Raw genomic sequence first — 13,799 nt, forward strand, 5'->3', positions numbered from 1 at the left:
AGAATATTTTCAAAGGTTTAAATTCACGATGTGAAACCTTACCATAATCTTCAATGGCATCCTCAGTCTGGTAGAGAGTATCAATCACCTTGTGAGTTTGTTGAGAGAGATGGTGGTCATGACTGCAAGAGAACAAGTGGCCCCTTTTTATACAAATCTCTCACCTTTGCTATTCACATTGCAGTGAATAAGGGGGTGTGTCAGTTGTGAACATTCTCACTCACGTGTTCGCAGTGAGAGTGAATCATACCCTGGTTAGTAATTAGGGGGTTCTTTACACTCCTCCTGACATTACGCCCTTTTTCCCTGAAACATTGCGTTTAATTTTGAGCTTATTTTCTGCTCAAAGATTCTTCATGGCCATCATTAATAATTATAAAAAAATAAAAATGTGGTCACTCAATCCACGACTGTTTGTGGGATCCAGCTGCACGCAATTGACTGCTGCGTTTCGTCCACAAAATACACTTTACAGTATATTCTGTGAAGCACTTTCAGAACGTCTCAACGACGTGATGAATGGACGTTATATTATTAAATGTAATCATATAATTGTTATGTCATTACAATAATCGTTCATTTGATATAGCACCTGATCACATCTACAACAACTTGCACCTGTATCGCACTCCCAGGCGCTACCCATGGGAAGCGTGGTATATAAATGTAAATTACTGTTGTCCGAAACACTGAGTGTCCAGCGCCTTGGAACGTCCTCCTGACGTGAAAGGCGCGATGCAAATGTAATTTTGTTGTTGTTGTTTTATAATGCCCTTAATGGGTCTTGGGCACTATCCTCAGAAAGCAATGAAGCAATATCTGGAAGATGTCTTAAAAGCGTTTCACAAGTTTTTTTTACTGTAATGACTTTTTTTAAATGTAATGACCGTGAGTCTTGAACTCACAACCTTCTTAGTTTCACTGAAACTGCATTGACCTGAGACTCCGTCCGGCGTGGAGGGGGCTATATAAATCCAAGTTGTTGTTGTTGTTGACCTGTAGGGAGGGTGTGACTCCAGTCTTAATAATAATAGTAATAATACTTGCATTTGATATAATGCCTTATCATGTCTTCGAGGCGTCTCAAAGCATTTCACAGAATGCACTATAAAGTGAATTGACTATGTTTTGTGGGCGAAACGTGGCAGCCAAGTGCACACAGCAGCGTCCCATGAACAGTCCTGGATTGAGTGACCAATTTATTATTATTTTTGGAAGGGGTTATTACCCACAGTCTTGGTCTGTAAGACTATTTTTCACAAAGATTGTGCAGATGTTTCTTGTGGAAAAAGTCTTGAACTTTAGTCAATTTGGAATTTATTTTTAAGGACAACAGGACGTCCATATTAAGATTGAATTTAAGAACTGTTCCTTGATTCTGTGCAATCTTACATTTTCAACCAAAGTCACAGGTTAAGGCAAGGTGGAATTTCAGACCTCCAAGGCATTTGTGCACAGAAACACAGATAAACATGTAGCTTTTTCACTAGCTCAATCCCCATCAATGTTAAAAGAATACTTTGCTGAAAGGCAGAAGAATGTCCGTTGATCTTTCACGGATTGAGAAACACATAATAAATAAAAATAATATTCCTTGTATTTGATACAGCTCCTTATCACGTCTTCGAGAAGTCTCAACGTGCTTCACAGAATATACTGTAAAGTGAATTGACTGTATATTTTGTGGGAGAAACGCAGCAGATAATTGCACACAGCAGCGTCCCACAAACAGTCGTGGATTGAGTGACCAAATTAGTATTTTTATTTTTGAAGGGGTTATTAACCACGGAAAAGCGATCTGCCAATTGACTAACAACCGGGTTCCTACTTACTGTTGGCTAAATGGAAGCGTGTGGGGTAAGGAAACGTGCCCAATGTTGTGCCCTGCCCAGGAATTGAACCCAGGTCCTCCCACTTGCGAGGCGAGTGCTCTAACCACTGAGCTACAGGACTCCACGTGAAATGGGTTTTAATACCCAGTAATTTGCATTTACGTTTGCTACATATCATACATAACTGCTGCTGACATTCACTAGAAGTGTGTGACATTGGACTCTGCAATCCAGTTCCACTTGTGTTGGAATAGGTTTATCTGGCTGATAAACTGATCGTTCACCTAATGCTTGTTTGGGGGATCTTGCTTTGGGCAAAGCTGCTGCTGTGTTTGCCCACAAAACACATCACTGCATTTGACTCTAAATCTTGAAGAAGGCTTTGGTATTTCAACCTGTTAAAGTGCTCCACAAATGCCAGTTTCCAGTTCAATGTTCCAGTTCCCATTCGCTAGGCTTGCTCCTGTATCTTTGAATCACAACACCAGGATAAAATACACAGTCACTCCACTTTCCAAGGTTTTTAAAATTAGCTTAATCTTTTTAATATTATTTTAGGGTATCGAACTACAGTAACCTCCAGATACTCGGCCCTGGCTTAACTTGTCACTACCACTTAAGTTATCGCGCTGTCAATATCTCGGCTGATTCAACACCATTGGGCTGGAGAAGAAAGATAATAGCAATTGTTATCATAACCCATGTTTCTGGAAGTTCACATTGTGTTTCAACTTAACTGTAAATAGCACAGTATATCCTAATAGTAGGCCACTTCTTAATTTGTGGGACGGTTAATATTTTCTCATGAAATTTAGCGACAATCTGTTTCATGATTTGATAAATCGTTTTGGTATTACTGTTTTTATTTTATCAAACATGGAGAAAGTGTGAGCAGTAACTAACCAGTCCACATACCTACATACCCCCACTTGCCTTCAGCCAACACAAGGGCAATCCACTATAGTGAATAACCCACTCTTCCAGGTGCCTTGCCTCAAGACATTAATGATTCAGACCATTGCAGATCAGCTAAACTTATTCAAACAGCCATACATCATAAACTCATGAGGGTTCTGCTGGCACACCTTTCTTTCCCTACCTCCGCTTCTCCCCTGAAGGCTAATGAACTAATGCTCAGGATGGATCCAGACTCGTCCACATGGCCATCCAAAGTCTGCACATAGCTATTTCAGAGTCCCACGCGATCTCAGAACACACATTCATCCAACAGGAGTCACAGACAGTCATTACACAGCACAGAAGGAGGCCACTTGGCCCATCGTGTCTGTGTCGGCTCTTTGAAAAGAGCTTCCAATTCAACCCCACTCCCCCGCTCTCTCCCCATAGCCCTGATCAACCCCACTCCCCCACTCTCTCCCCATAGCCCTGATCAACCCCACTCCCCCGCGCTCTCCCCATAGCCCTGATCAACCCCACTCCCCCGCACTCTCCCCATAGCCCTGATCAACCCCACTCCCCCGCTCTCTCCCCATTACCCTGCAAACTTGTCCTCCTCAAATAATTATTTGCTCTCTTAAAAGATGTTATCGAATCAGCTCCCACCGGCCTTTCAGGCAATGCATTCCAGATCCCAACAACTTGCTGTGTGAAAACATTTCTCCTCCCCTCCCCCCTGTTTCTTTCAACAACTATTTTAAATTGGTGTCCTCGGGATACCGACCCACCCGCCAGTGGGAATAGTTTCTCCTTCTTCACCCTATCGTCCTCTGAACTCCTCTCCCTCTGGCCTTCAACCCTCACTGACCCCTCTTCTCCTCTAACCCTCCTCCGCAACCCCCTCTCCTCCACAATCGATACTCTTGCCCCCATCGCCTCCCGTACTGTCTCCTACTCTCGCTCCTCCCCCTCGTTCACCACCCACCTCCGCTCACTGAAAAGCCAGGTGTGGGCCGCTGAACGCACCTGCGTCAAATCTGGCTTAACAGTCCACCGATAAATCTGTCTGGACCTCCTCAAAATCTACCGCTCCACTCTAGCCTCGGCCAAGTCGTCCATCTACTCCAGGATAATCCTGGAGGCGAAGAACAACCCCAGGCTACTGTTTTCTACCACATCCTGACTCCTCCGTCCCCCGCCACCCCGCGCAGGTCATCTCCTCCAACCTTCACTGCGAGGAGATGCTGGATTTCCTTGAATCCAAAATCAAAGGAATTCGCTCCGCCGTCACTTCCCCTCCAACATCCACCCACCCCCCACCCCCTCCCTCCCACACTCCGATTCCTACCCATCCTCCCATACACACTTTCGTACCCGTTTCCCCACCCTCGGTCACCAAACTCAGCCTATCCCTGAAACCCACCACCTGCTACCTTGACCCCAACCCATTCCACTCCTTATCTCCCAGCTCCATCTCCTTGCCCGACATATCACAGACATCGTCAACCTGTCACTCTCCTCTGGCTCCGTTCCCATTCCCTTAAAAACTGCCACCATCACTCACACCTTGAAAAAACCCTCCCTTGATGTGTCGCAGCTATCAAGCTACCGGCCCATCTCCAGCCTCCCCTCCCTGTCCAAGGTCCTGGAACGAGTTGTCGCCTCCCAGCTGCGCTCTATCCTCTCCACCCATTCATTATTCGAACCCCTTCAGTCGGGTTTCCTTGCTGCCCATAGCACAGAAACTGCCATGGTCATGATCACCAATGATATCCTGACCATCTGTGACCTATCGGCAGCATTCGATACGGTCGACCATGCTATCCTCCTCCACCGCTTGTCCTCCCACCTCAACCTTCAAAGCCTTGTCCTTGAGTGGTTTAGGTCGTACGTCACCCACCGTCTTCACTATGTTTCCACGAATGGCTTTTCCTCCAGCCCCGCACTGTCTCGTTCGGTGTCCCCCAGGGCTCTGTCCTCGGTCGCCTCCTCTTCATTCTTTATATGCTCCCCCTGTGGTGACATCATCCGCAGACATGGGGTTAACTTTATCACCTCAAGCCTGGACTATGGGAACTCTCTCCTCGCCGGCCTTCCCGGCACCTCCTTGCACAAGCTGCAGGTCATTAAGTTCTCTGCAGCTCGTGTACTGTCCCGCACCAGGCTCCGTGACCACATCACTCCCACCCTCGCTCGCCTCCACTGGCTCCCCATCCCCCAGAGGATCGAATTCAAGCTCCTCATCCTCACCTACAAGGCCATTCACGGCCTTGCTCCCTGCTACCTCTCTGACCTTCTATCCCCCTGCCTACCTGCCCGTACCCTCCGTTCCTCTGGCTCCGGTCTGCTCCATGTCCCCCGCCCCAACCACCCTACCATCGGTGGCCGGCCTCTCAGCCCCGAGCCTCTGGAACTCTATCCCCCAGTGCCTTCGCCTTGCTTCCTCCCTTTCCTCCATCAAGGCCGGTCTCAAGACCTTCCTCTTTGACCGTGCCTTCAGCTCCACTCTCGACTCTCTACCGCCTCCTTCCTCCCTCCCTTCCCTCCCCTCACTCTGACCATTTCCCCCTCCTTGCTCCCTCCCTTCCCTCCCCTCCCCCTGACCATTTCCCCCCAATGCTCGGGTACAGCGCCTTGGGACGTCCTCCCGACGTGAAAGGCGCTCTATAAATGGAATCTTGATGTTGTTGTTGTTGTTGTATCGAATCCCCTCATCATTTTGAAAACTTCTATACTCTAAAACTTTTGTATTCTGTGCCCCTATTTATAAACCCTAGTATTCCGTATGCTTTTTTTAACAGCTTTATCTACCTGTCCTGTCACCTTCAAAGATTTACTTATATAAACCCCAGGTCTCTCTGTTCCTTCACCACCTTTAAGATTATACCATCAGCTTATATCGCCTCTTCTCATTTTCCTCACAAAATGCATCACTTTACATTTCTCCACATTAAACTTCATCTGCCACATGGATTGCGAGATAGAGTTCCAGAGTGTGCAGGCAGAGATGCTGAATACCCGACCTCCAATGGTGGGGGCAGGAAGTGCAGGGGACGTGGAGTAGTCTGGTGTCTGCCGAGCGGAGGGAGAGGACAGGCTGATATGGGGTTAGGAGGTCGCAGAGGTAGGGGGGAAGCAAGACCATGGGAAAGCTTTGAAAGTGAAAATGAGAGATTTGTACTCTATTCTCTGAGTGATGGTGAACCAGTGAAGTCGGGCAAGAATGGGGGTGATCGGTTTGCGTAGCCTGATGTGGTACAGGACATGAGCAACAGAGTTCTGAATAATCTGCAGCTTGTGGAGGGAGGAGTTGGGAAGTCCAGCGAGCAGGCAGTTGGCGTAGTCAAGCCGGGACATGATGAAAGTGTGGATAAGGGTCACAGCGGCTTGCGGTGAGAGTCAATGTTGTGGAGGTGGGGAAAGGCGGAATGGGTCATGGGACAAATGTTTGAAGGTTACCTGAGGGTCGAACAGGACACCAAGGTTTTGTATTGGTGAGGTGAAGAGAGCAGCCATTAATAGTGATAATGTCAGTGGCTGAGGTGAGGATGTGTTGCTGGGAGCCAAGCAGGAGGGCCTGTCTTGCCAACATTCAGCTGGAGGAAGTTGTCTCTCCTCCAAAACTTGATGTCTGACAATTTGTGAGGAGTCGAGAGTGAAGGCGGTCAGATAGAGTTGGGTGTCATCCGCATACACATGGAAATTGACCCCATGCCTGCAGATGACATCACTGAGCGGGAGCATGTATAGATTAAAAAGGAGGGGACTGAGGACAGAGCTCTGAGGGACGCCGCATGTGACAGTGTGGAGGCTCAAGGAGAAGCCATTAGTGGGCACAAAGTACAGAAGATGGGAAAGGTAAGATTGGAACCAGGCAAAGACAGAAATGTTGAGGTGGAGGTGAGAGGAAAGGTGGTGGAGAAGAAGAGTGGTCGATGGTATCATAAGCGTCAAAGAGGTCGGGAAGGACGAGGAGACAGAGAGAGCCCTGGTCACAGGCAGACAGAATGTCATGAAAAGTTGATGGAAGCAAGTTCAATAATAACTTTCAAGAAAAAATTGTAAGGCTATGGGGAAAGAGCCGGGGAATGGGACTAATTGGATTGCTCTTTCAAAAATCCAGCACAGGCACGATGGGATGAATGGCCTCCTTCTGTGGTGTAGGATTCTATGAAATGCCTCCACTCCCTTAACACATTCTAAGAGAACCTCCAATGGTTATAATTTCCCAGGTCTGCTGACTCAGGCCTGCATCACCATCCCCACCCTTTCTAACCTACCATCAGAAAACACTTTGACTGTTCTCTGGAACTCTTCATGAATCCCTCTACCTTGTCACCGAACCTCTCCGCTTTCAAAACCCACCAAACATTCTATCTCATTGACTGCACCTTATCTGGGGTAGGGTTCCACGGGCACTGGCTATGCTTAATTGGCTATTCTTCATGTATGAACCAAGTCAATGATGTTGTGTGATTGTGCAACCACTGATAATACATCATACATACTGCTCTCATCTGGGGCCAGAAATTCCAGGTCTAGATTTAAAACTATTTTCTTTAACATTTGAGAGTGAAAACATTTGGAAAATGCAAGTTGTCGTTGAAGAGGTTCCGAAGGAGTGAAGCCGGGTGCAGCCGAAATTGAGAGTGAGAATGAAAGAGGCTACTGAAGACATGTGATAGAGATAAGGCAGACAATCAGTTTTATGACAGGTGCTATATCAAATTCAGGATTATTATACTTGGTTTCACTTCTCCACTGTTGCCCAACCTTGTTCCATCTCATGGATTTCTTATGGTTCTTAAATACAGTGAGAGGACCTGGGTTCCATTCCCGGCAGAGCGAAACATTGGACAAGTTTCCTTACTCCACACATCTCTATTTTCTTAGCAGTAAGTAGGAACCCAGTTGTTATCGATTGGCAGATCACTTTTCCTGGGGTAATAATCCCTCAAAAAAAAGAAAAATTTGGTCACTCGATCCGTGACTGTTGGCTGCCGCGTTTCGCCCACAAAATATAGTCAATTCACTTTACAGTTTATTCTGTGAAGCGCTTTGAGATGTCTCAAAGACGTGATAAGGCACTATATCAAATGCAAGGATTATTATTAAAAAGGGAGAGTGGGATGAGAGGAAAGGGTTTTTCTCTCACTTGTGTTCAAATCCCTTCACTCTCTGGCACCTCCCTACCTCTCTGACCTATTCACTCCCCAATCTACCACCCAGCGCCACCACTCGACTGGCACCGGCCTCCTGCTCGTCCCTCGCACCCTCTGTCCCACAATCAGAGGTCGCGCTTTCAGCCACTAAGCTCTGAGACTCTGGAAACTCTCCCTCAATCCCTCCGTGTTGCCCCCTCTCTCCCCCTTCTCTTCTATTTAAAGAGGCCCAAATTGAGTAAAACCTTCAGATCCTTTTTCCAAATTATTTTTGCAGAATATACAAGGCATGAGAAGTGTCCCCAATACTAAAAGTCTGAATTGGATAAATGTAATCAAATTAATTGTGTGATTTAAAATTACATAACTCGCCAAACCTGAGTCAGGGGCTTCACAGAATGTGTCTGGTGTTGATTGCATAAATGGGAGTAACTGTTTCTGTGATGCATTCTGATGTAACTTTCAGATGTGTCCTGATATTAAAAAAAAGGCAGCCTGAAGTGCTGTGAGGATGGATGTTCTGGAAACTTGAGATGAAAATGGGCTGAAGAACTTTCTTCACCTTAACCTTAATAATAATATTAATAATAATTTTTGCATTAGATATAGCGCCTTATTAGTGCCTCGAGATGTCTCAAAGCGCTTCACAGGATATATACTGTAAAGTGAATTGACTGTTTATGTATATGTGAGTTGACTATTGCAAAGTGTCGTGACTGTGTATGTTGTGGGTTAATTGCAGCCGCCAATTGCGTTCGACAAACAGTCATCGATTGAGTGACCAAATTATTATTATGTTATTATTATTATTAATATAATATAATTAATATAATTAATATAATATTAATATAATTATTATATTATATTATATTATATTATTATTATATTATTATATTATTATATTATTATATTATTTTATATTATAATATAATATAATATAATTAATATAATTAATATAATATTAATATAATTATTATTATAATTATTATTATTACCTCAGGCGCTGACACCATCAGCATCCAAGGCTGCACTCTCCACCTCTCAAAGCCAGTCAGGAACCTCGGCGTTTTGTTCGACCCTGAGCTGTCCTTTCTCCCTCACATCCGCACCACAACTGGCACCGCTTTCCATCACCTCCGGAATATCGCCAGACTACGGCACTACCTCACCCCTCACGCGGCTGAAACCCTGGTCACGCCTTTGTCACCTCAAGCTGGACTATGGGAACTCTCTCCTCGCCGGCCTTCCCGGCCTCCCTCCACACTGCAGGTCATTCAGAACTCTGCAGCTCGTGTACTGTCCCGCACCAGGCTTCGGGACCACATCACTCCTACCCTCGCTCGCCTCCACTGGCTCCCCATCCCCCAGAGGATTGATTTCAAGATCCTCATCCTCACCTACAAGGCCATTCACGGCCTTGCTCCCTCCTACCTCTCCAACCTACTATCCCCCTACCTACCTGCCCGTAACCTCCGTTCCTCTGGCTCCGGTCTGCTCCACGTCCCCGCCCCAACCGCCCTACTATCGGTGGTCGGGCCTTCAGCCTCTCAGCCCCGAGGCTCTGGAACTCCATCCCCAGTGCCTTCGCCGCCTCCTCCCTTTCCTCCTTCAAGGCCGTGCCTTTCTCTTTGACCGTGCCTTCAGCTCCCTCTCGACTCTCTTCCTCCTCCTCCTCGCTCCCTCCTTCCCTCCCCTCACCCTGACCATTTCCCCCTCCTCTCTCCCTCCCTTCCTCCCCTCACCCTGACCATTTCCCCCCTGCTCGGGTCATGACCCAACTGTGCTGCGCCTTGGGACGTCCTCCTGACGTGAAAGGCGCTCTATAAATGGAATCTTGTTGTTGTTGTTGTTGTTGTATGTGATCCTCAAATCGACTAACAACCAGGTTCGTACTTATTGCTCGGTAAACAGGGGCACGTGGAGTAAGAAAACTTGCCTAAGGTTTCGCCCTGCCCGGGCATCGAACCCAGGTGCTCTAACCACTCTGAAGTATTGTACTTTATCCTATAATTGTATAAACTACTAAATCAATACAAATGATAATGATAATAATATTCCTTGCATTTGATACAGCTCCTTATCACATCTTCGAGACGTCTCAAAGCTCTTCACAAAATATACTGGAAAGTGAATTGATTGTATATATCGTCGGAGAAACGTGGCAGCCAATTGTGCACAACAGCAGCGTCCCCACAAACAGTCGTGGATTAAGTAATCAATTTATTATTAGTTAAGTTTTGAAGGAATTATTACCCCCAGAAAAACAATCTGCCAATTAACTAACAACTGGGTTCCTACTTACTGCTAGGTAAACAGAGGAGTGTGGAGTAAGGTAACTTGCCCAATGTTTCGGCCTGCCAGGAATCGAACCCAGATCCTCTCGCTTGGCGAGACGAATGCTCTAACCACTGAGCTACAGGTCTCCACAAAATACAAACATGGTAATTGTGTGACTCTGAAACCTTGCTTGCTTTCTTGGGAATTTGTGAGTTAGGCTGTATTCAGTGAGACTTAGGTCACATTAAGCATTCTGTTTAGCCATTTATATTGCTACCTTGCGGCAACCCTGCACCACTACATCTTAAACCAGGATAGGCACAGGACAAATCCTTCTAACAGTAAACTCCTGACTGTGCCATGACTGAAATTCAACTCAATCTATATCTTCCATCTGAATACATCAAACAATTCCCAGATAATGTGATTAGGATTTGGATCAGATTTTGCCCAACGACAGTACTTGAAAAAGGGGCATGGAAAAGGCAGAATGAGCAATGCATCTAAAACACAAAAAATGTACAAAGTAGAAAGCAGGAAAGTACTTTGGGATAATTGTCTCACAATATTAAAAGTGAACATTAATGAGGTAGTCAGGAAGCAGAATGGCGAAGACTGCAGCCATGAACTTCAAAGGAGTCAGTTATTCTGAGTTGTTAAAGGAGACATAACTTGTGTTTAGTACAATAGCAACTTGCATTTATACATAGCATAATCCATGATAAAGGAGATGAAAAAGGGAAATTGTGGAAAATTAAACATCCAAAGAGGCCACTGCTTACCTGACCTGGAAGGATGTAATTGGACAGAGAAAAGAGTGCTTTACTCTACATTGTGGAGTCCAGTAGTATATTGGTTAGAGCACTCACCTCCCAAGCGAGAGGACCTGGGTTTGATTCCTGGGCAGGGCAAAACCTTGGAGGGTCCACTTTTCTTCACCTTTATCACATTGCCTGCCTCTGTCCCTGTCTCACATTGAACGCTACCGTTCATGTCTCGACTTGACTTCTTAAACACACTTCTCTCCGGCCTCCCCTGGTCTACCATCCATAAGCTCCACCTGATACAAAACTCTGCTGCCGCATCCTCAGCTGCAACAAACTCACCAGGTTTCAATCTTCCCAAAAGATTGACTTCAAGGAGCTCACCCTCTCTTGTAAATCTATTCCTCCCCTAGCACCTCCCTATTTCTGTGATTTTCTGCTGTCTTACTCTTCTACTTCACTTTCAAGGCCCTCCACAGCGTTGCCCCCTCCTATCTCTCTGACCTGCGTCAACCTGCCCCTCCCTCCAGCCTGCTCCATTGGCGGCCGGGCTTTCAGCCTCTCTGCCCCCACCCTTTGGAACTCCATCCCACAATCTCTTCGCCTTGTTCCCTCCCTTGCCTCCTCCAAGGCACGACTCAAGAACCTCCTTTTCGACCGTGCCTTCAGCCGCCTTCCTACCGCTCTGCCTGTCTCTCATCCCAACCCTGCCTCCCACCCTCGGATCCTGATCTCCAACTGTTTAGTGTCATGGGACGTCCTCTCGACAATGTAATTTTGTTGTTGTCGCTTGGTTAGCTCAGGCCTGCTCCACACCATCATCAGTGACTGAGCTTTCAGGAATTACACCCCTAAACACAGGAACTCCCTCCCTTCTACCCCTCCTTCTTGCTCATCACCTGTTACCATGAGAATGGGCTGAACCTGTGTGAGACCTGGGTTCAATTCCCAGCAGGGCGAAACCTTGGGAAGTTTCTACACGCCTAATAATAATTCCTCCAAAAAAAACCAATATTAAATTGGTCATTTTCAATCCATGACTGTTTGTGGGACATTGCTGTGCGCAATTGGCTGCCGCGTTCGCCCACAAATGTACAGTCAACCACTTTACAGTATATTCTGTGAAGCGCTTTGGGACGTCTAGAAGACGTGAAAAGCGCTATATCAAATGCAAGGATTATTTTTATTATTATTATTACCTCTTTGTCCGTTCCTACAAAAAGATGACTATATTTTATAAACCAAATCCGGGGCCCATATAAAACATTTTTTAACTGACCACAATTGCTGATGTTGGAAGTACTGGCAATACTGGAAAAGTTTTTTGGATTAATGGCTGTGTTTCTCTGATGAGTGTATCTGTTTTAGAATTCTATGCTTCTTGCTCAGTTTGGTGCTGAACTCAAGCCAGGGCAAATTTGGCCCCAGGCACACAATACCTCTTCTGGGATCTGTTCTCAAAAATCGGGGACATATGGTCACCCTTTCGTTGGACAATCTCCATCTTTGTCTTTATGAAGTGCTCTAAGACAATGTCTTACGTGAAGGGCAATATATAATTGCAAACAGTTGTCATTCCTATTTGTGTAAACAATGTCCCAACTGGTCAATGCACTGATAACGGAAGTGACCCCCTCAACTGTTACCATGGAAACATGCTCCAAACAAGGCTTTGGCCGGTTCTAGCCGTCAGTCTGTTTCCTAGGAAATGGATGTTTTAGCAACAGAATGTTGGAAACGAGTCAGTGCTCTGTGGCTATCTCAGTTCCTGAGCTATAGCAGGTCCATTGTACTCCAGGACACAGTTGATGGCTCATCAGCAGGACTTGGAGGGGTCAAGGATTCTTCCCAATTAGCTCCTGGTAACCCTGCAAGCCAAAGTCCCTATTGGTGTAGGGTGATCCGAGCTGAAGTAGCAGCAGGAAGCTTACTAAACAGCACTCTTAATGGGAAGCCATTTGCAGGTTAAATTCCAGCAGTACCCCCAATATACACACACTGGTATCCTAAGCCTTGTTTCTTGCTAACCTGCACCCAATACTCACCAGAATTAGGTATGCAAGGTCTGTACTCCCAGGGACAGAGTGCACATTCCAAACACAGGGAAATTTCCATGTGTCGGTGGTGTATATATGTGGAACTCCGTCTTGTTCGAGAGACACAACCCACCTGTGAAGGACACTGTATAAATGTAAGTTGTTGTTGGTTTGGATACTCTTAGGCACGGTGATGGGTTTTCTGTAATAAACCACTCTAATCCTTGCATTTGATACAGCGCCTCATCACACCATCGAGACCTCTCACAGCACTTCACAGAATATGCTGTAAAGTGAATTGACTGTATATCTTGTGGGCGAAACGCGGCAGCCGATTGCGCACAGCACCGTCCCACAAACAGTCGCGGATTGAAGTGATTATTACTTTTTTAATACATATATTTTTTTTGATGGGATTATTACCCCCAGGAAAAGCCATCCGCCGATCGACAGACAACCTACTTACCGTGAGGTAAACAGAGGCGCGTGCGTGTGTGTGGTGCGTGCGCGTGTGTGTGGTGCGTGCGTGTGTAATCGTGTGCGTCGTGTGTATGCTTGTGTGTTGCGTGTGTGTTGCGTGCGTGTTGTGTGCGCGTGTGTTGTGTGTGCTGTGTGCGTGTTGTGTGTGCTGTGTGTTGTGTGTGCTGTGTGCGCGTGTGTTGTGTGTGCTGTGTGCGCGTGTTGTGTGTGCTGTGTGCGCGTGTGTTGTGTTGCGTGCTGTGTGCGCGTGTGTGTTGTGTGCGTGTGTGTGTTGTGTGCGCGTGTGTGTTGTGTGTGCTGTGTGCGTGTTGTGTGTGCTGTGTGCGTGTGTGCGCGTGTGTTGTGTGCGCG

The sequence above is a fragment of the Callorhinchus milii genome, unplaced genomic scaffold (assembly GCF_018977255.1).
Source record: "Callorhinchus milii isolate IMCB2004 unplaced genomic scaffold, IMCB_Cmil_1.0 Scaffold8, whole genome shotgun sequence".
In the NCBI taxonomy this organism is placed as follows: domain Eukaryota; kingdom Metazoa; phylum Chordata; class Chondrichthyes; order Chimaeriformes; family Callorhinchidae; genus Callorhinchus; species Callorhinchus milii.